At 41.7% G+C, this 6,512-nt stretch overlaps 1 non-coding gene across 1 annotated transcript; it reads left to right on the top strand.

Moving 5' to 3' along the window:
* Window positions 1-5,721: 5,721 nt before the first annotated feature.
* Window positions 5,722-5,825, top strand: LOC112426982 (small nucleolar RNA U13). Its single transcript, XR_003018388.2, has one exon. It is a non-coding gene; the product is annotated as a small nucleolar RNA U13 (small nucleolar RNA).
* Window positions 5,826-6,512: the final 687 nt, after the last annotated feature.

Below are 6,512 nucleotides of genomic sequence, written 5' to 3'. Positions count from 1 at the left end.
TCCCCTTGTTATGGAAGACCAAGGTGCCTGGAAAAGAAGCCTGAGACTTGGTTGCCCTGGGGAAGGATCCTAGGAGGCTGGGGTTGAAGAAACTTACATGAACCCACGTCCTTGGCAAGAGTGCTTGGTTTCCTGAATTGTTAGGAAAGTTGTTGAGAAACTGAGGACTGTAGTGAAGGGAGAATATTTGTTTTAGACAATAACAGATGCTGGTATGAACGAAAACAGGTGGTGGCAATCAGTTCTTAGTCGGGAGCCCGGAGAAAGGAATCCACATGTGAATCCTGTCTCAGTTTAATAAGATTCTTTGAAATGTAGCAGAGAAGGCTCCCTGTTGCCTTCAGTAAATGGCTTGCTTGCTTTTTTTCCCACTCAGATCTATACAGTATAAGCTTTTGGACCTTGCTTTCCATACTGTATTAGACCAAAAGTTGCACTTAGAAAATCTCCATCTTATATAATCTCCTTACTTTAAGTGAGAAAACAGAGGTGCAGACTTGCCAAGGGTCAACCTGTTATTGCTAAAATTCCTGTCCCAGAGCTTACTTCATATGACATGAAGTTCCTGTTTCCACAACAGCAGCCAAACCCTATCTGCTCCCTGTTTCCTTCTCCTTTTTGTAATGAAATGATAGAAGTTGGGGACTCTAAATAATTTTCACGGAGTGTATGTAACCCTCAGAACCTTTATTATGCTTCACTTCAACAAATATTTACTAAGTGACTACAATGTCCAAGCCTTAGCACTACTAAGTTGTTGTTCCTCCAGCAGATAAGGGCCTCAAACATAGTTGAATCTAAGATTCTCTCTAAAAGATTATTTCATCTCCACCCAAAACAGGAAGGCCTGGGAACTTGTACCAATATATTTCTTTCTTTCTTTCTTTCTTTCTTTTTTTGTTTGTTTGTTTATTTTGAGATGGAGTCTTGTTCTGTCATGTCACCCAGGCTGGCGTGCAGTGGTGCAGTCTCGGCGCACTGCAACCTCCGCCTCCTGGGCTCAAGAAATTCTCCTGCCTCAGACTCCCAGATAGCTGGAACTACAGGTGCATGCAACCACACGCAGCTAATTTTTGTATTTTTAGTAGAGACAGAGTTTCACCATGTTGGCCAGGCTGGTCTCAAACTCCTGACCTCAGGGGATCTGCCTGCCTCGACCTCCCATAGTTCTAGGATTACAGGCATGAGCCACCGTGCCCAGCCAATGTATTTCTTTAACTCAGTACAGCTAGCCCATATTTACTTATCATCCTTTTCTTTCTAGCTGATTACGGGTTTTCTCTTTTCTTTTTTGTCTTCCTAATATTCTTGTCTGTTCTCTCTGTTTAAAGCTTTGCACAAGGTTCTGGGAAAGGATTCAGGAATGCTTAGGGTGTGACCCCACAAGCCAAATCTTGCACAGTTTCAGTATATGGGGATTAAGAAAAGATGAGTGATTCTTGACGTTCTGGTCTGACTTTGGGCTTGGTTCGAGAGTGTCAGGATTCTAGTATAATGCAAAAGAGAATATAACTAAAAGTGGTGCAGATTTGTTAGTCTAAAATCTGGTCCCTGCTTAGAGATACTCTGACTCCTCTCACTGCTATGGAACAGACACACACACCCACACACCACCCCAGCTGATCTTGTCTCTCTCTCTCTCAGTCACACACACACACACCACAGCTGATCTTGTCTCACATGCATACACACACACACAAACCACCCCAGCTGATCTTGTCTCTCTCTCTCTCTCACACACACACACCACCCCAGCTGATCTTCTCTCTCTCTCTCACACACACACAACCACCACAGCTGATCTTGTCTCACACACTCACACACACCACCACAGCTGATCTTGTCTCTCTCTCTCTCTCTCACACACACACATACCACCCCAGCTGATCTTGTCTCACACACACACACAACCACCACAGCTGATCTGTGTCACACACATCCACAAACACACACCCACCACCTCAACAGATCTTATCTCACACACACACCACCCCAACTGATCTTGTCCTACACACACACACACACACACACACACGCACACCACCCTAGCTGACCTTGTCTCACACACGCACACACACACACTCCATCCCAGCTGATCTTTTAAACACACAAACACACCATCTCAGCTGATCTTGTCTCACACACACACCCACAAACACACATACCCACCACCTCAACAGCTCTTGTCTCACACACACACCACCCCAACTGATCTTGTCTTACACGCACATGCACACCACCCTAGCTGATCTTGTCTCTCACACATGCATACACACACTCCATCCCAGCTGATCTTTTAAACACACAAACACACCATCCCAGCTGATCTTGTCTCACACACACACACATGCACACACTCACACACACACACACCACCCAGCTGATCTTGTCAAGCCAGACTTTCTTCAGTTCTTGCCCTCCTCCTCCCAAACTTTCTTCCTGAATCTCTCTATCCCCAGTGTCTCCACCCTAATACAAGTCACCCTCATTTCTTTGCCTGGATTCTAGGCAGGTCCCAGTAGCCTTCTGACTGGCCTTTGCCATCGATTCTTTTCTCTGTTTGATCCTTTCTCCATTTTGCACTCAAACTGACCTTTCAAAACTATGTTGCTTCCTGGCGTGTAAGGGTAATGACCCAAATCATGAATGGGGCCTACAAGGCCATGCACAAAGAGGTTTTCACCCACCCGCTTAGCTTTCTCACTCTTCATTGGCCACCCACACTGGTGGTGCTACCCTGAACACTCTTCCCCTGCCCTCAACCCCTAACTCCAGCTTCTGCCCTCACTCTTCCTTTAGCACTCAGTTCAAATGTGACTTCTTCAAAGAAGAATTCCTAATACCCCAGACTGTTAACTGTTCCCCTAGCATCTTCACTTCTTTACACTGACTATTAACAGTTGTAGTTATGTAATTAGTTGCTGTTTAAAGACTGTGTCCCTAGTCAGAATATAAACTTTGTGAACTCAGAAGCTACGGCTGTCTTGTTCACTGCTTTGTCCACAGCATTTATCCCGATGCCTAGCACACAATGGGGTTCATTAAATATTTGATGAACGGATAGCCACATTCATGTTATAGAGATACATATGGCTTCTTCCTTGACACGTGGGTTCTGGAACAGAAAGAACCTGGCCTGTTCCGTATCGTATTGTTATTCTTTTAACTTTGGTTTGGTTTGATTATATTTATCCTTTGTGTTTACATTTTGTTTTGAAAAGGCAAGAAAGAACCCTCAAGTGGAATTGCTGCTGGCAGTTGGTGCCACACCAGTGTTCTCAGAATACACCCTGTCCTTTCCGATTTCCTTCATATGATGTAACCACCAACAGTCTCGGAGTAACAAGTCTTAAATTCTGATTCTCAGTCTGCTGAAGTAAGATCCCTCGTGGCCCCAACCACACTTCACTTTCTCTCTGAAAGCCTGTCTGTTCTTGTCAGAACTTCTCTCTTCTTGCTAAAGCATTTCATTTTCACCTCAACGGTTATATTTTCTAGCTTTTTATTATAGTTGTTTTGATACCCACCTACCCAACCTACTAGACACTGTGCTCTCTGAGGGCAGGTACACCAAACCGATAAAATGTCTGAATCACCTGTGTATTCTCAGTATCTAGCACAATGTTAGGTGTTTATTAAACACAATTAAATTTTTCATTAGTATAGTAGCAGAGTGACTGGGGTAAAGTCCTTTAGTTTTATCATTTCCATTCATCAGTTCCATCATATATTCTCCCTCGCTTCCACCAAGAAGTACAGAGAATAAAGACATCCTATTCTCTCTTCTCTTCCTATGAAAGGTTTCCAAAATTACTGAGAAAGAAGAAAGAACTGGGGAGGCTTATGTAAGTAGAGAACAAAGAGAATAATGCCAATAAATACATACATTGTTTAAAGCCCTGCAGCTCTTCCTCAGATCAGATGATAAGAAGTTCAGAGTGCCAGGGGCATCTGGCAAAGGGCGTCTGCTGAAACTGATGCCTCAAAAGAAAAAAAAAGAAAGAAGAAAAACAATAGTCCATGTGATGCTAAATGGAACATTCCTTATTGTTGATTCTTAGAAAGACAGTACCATACATTGTATGCTTTATAGTGGAAATTATTTTTCCTAATGTGTAAACATCTAAAAATAATATATTCAGCCCAGGCGCTGTGGTTCACAGCTGTAATCCTAGCACTTTGGGAAGCCAGTGCAGGAGGATTGCTTGAGGCCAACTGTTCAATACCAGCCTGGGCAACATAGTGAGACCATGTCTCTACAAAAAAAAATTTAAAAATTAGCCAGGCACAGTGGCCCATACCTGTAGTCCTAGCTATTCAGGAGTCTGACGCAAGGAGAATCGCTTGAGCCCAGGAGGTTGAGAATACAGTGAGTTATGACCATGCGACTGCACTCTACCCTGTCTCAAAAATAAATAAATAAAAATAGCATATTTACTGAAAGCAAATATATATACCTGGAAATATAGGTTCTAAACCCATTTCTGCCTCTCTCTAGCAGGGTGACCTGGGTCAAGTCAGATTATCATCTATAGGTAGTTGTGCTGCATATGGGGCCTCTTGTTACAGATTTAAAAATAGAAACCCTTCTAAAGCAAATTCCTTTTATTTAAACCAGCCCTCATGGAACCGAATGTTTTCATGGGAAGGATACAGTCAGGCCATGACTGTCAATGAGAAACAAGATTGATGCCATTATTGAAGATATAATATGATATCATATCTAGGGAAACAAATCTTCTTGTCAGTTGTTCATTAATTTCCATTCAGGTGTTTCTCTGTTTTCTTCAGTTCAGCTGGTACTTATTAAAAACTTGTTACTCAAAAGAAATAACCTAATACGGCAGAATTGTGCATCAGGAAACCCGTGCTTTAAATCTTGACTGTACTACTACAAGTTGTATGATATTAGACACTTTATAATAGTGACAATTGCCAACTACTGAGCGTCTACTCTCTGCTCACTGTGCTAGGCCCTTTACAGGTGCTATTTCCTTTCATTCTCACAAAGCCCGTCATGATAAATGCTATTAGCTTCATTATACAGATAACTCAAATGCGACTTGAAAAGGTTAAGTAATTTGCCACAGGTCACATAGCTGGTATAGTAAGTGAGATTCCAAAGTCCTTGCTTTTTTTCCAAAGAGCAAGAGCTTTCCAAAGTGCTTTTTTGCAAAGAGTCCTGGGGGAATTCTTTGCTCAAATTTTTCCAACCATAAATTTAGGGAATTTAGTTACGTGACCTGCAGGAGTGATAGTAAATAAATGTAACTTTTTTGTTGATTTTTTTTTTTTTTTTTTTGAGACATGATCTCACTCTGTCACTCAGGCTGGAGTACAGTGGCATGCATGATCATGGCTATTTTTTGTAGCAACAGAGTTTTGCTATGTTGTCCAGGCTGGTCTCAAACTCCTGGGCTCAAGCCATCTGCCCACCTCGGTTTCCCAAAGTGCTGAGATTACAGGCATGAGTCACCACAGTAGGCCTATAATGGAAAATTTTTATCATACACAAGAATAGAGAGACTAATTCAGTAACCAATCCCACAGCCACAAAGATCATCACTTCATAACCACTCGTATTTCATCTACACCCATTCACTTTTCTCTTTACCTCAACACCCAATGGATTCTTGTGAAGCTGCCCAGCTATATTATTTGATCTGTAAATATTTTAGTATTTATCATGAAAGGGAAAGACTTTTTAAAAACATAATCCTGATCCTTTTGTAGTTCATAAGCGTGATGATTGGGTGTTCACATGCATGCATGAGATGTGCCACCCTTGAACCTTGTTATGTCATCAGCACATTACCCGTCTGACATGAAAAATAATAATAATACCAATACCATTAGCATACCTTAAACATTAACAAGAATTCCTTAATATCATAAAATGACCAATGTTTGTGTTTCTTTCATTTTCTCCTTTTAAAAAAATAGTTTAATATATTTTAATAGCAAACTTACAGGAATAGCACAGAAGACAGACATTAAAAACCTGTACTTGCATGTAGGACAACTCAGAAAAGTACAGTGAATGCACAGAATCAACTGTATTATCAAATGCTACTAACATTATTTAGTTGCCATAAATAAGAAATTTGCTTGTTTTTAAAAAGTCCAAATGCTGGCATTGTCCAGAAAATTTTAACAGGTTTATTTATATTGTTATAAAGTTGAACTGCTGGCCAGGTGCAGTGGCTCATACCTATAATCCCAGCATTTTGGGAGAGTGAAGCAGGCAGATTGCCTGAGGTCAGTAGTTCGTGACCAGCCTGGCCAACATGGTGAAACTCTGTTTCTACTAAAAAATATGAAAATTAGTCGGGCATGGTGGCGGGTGCCTGTAATCCCAGCTACTTGGGAGGCTGAGGCAGGAGAATCGCTTGAACCCAGGAGGTGGAGGTTGCAGTGAGCCGAGATCGCGCCGTTGCACTCCAGCCTGGGTAACAAGAAACTCCGTCTCAAAAAAAAAAAAAGTTGAACTGCTGAAACTTGTTCACTGAAAC

The sequence above is a fragment of the Macaca nemestrina genome, chromosome 11 (assembly GCF_043159975.1).
Source record: "Macaca nemestrina isolate mMacNem1 chromosome 11, mMacNem.hap1, whole genome shotgun sequence".
In the NCBI taxonomy this organism is placed as follows: Eukaryota; Metazoa; Chordata; class Mammalia; order Primates; family Cercopithecidae; genus Macaca; species Macaca nemestrina.
Note: the sequence above shows the minus strand (reverse complement) of the source record. Positions and strands in the feature narration are given on the sequence as shown.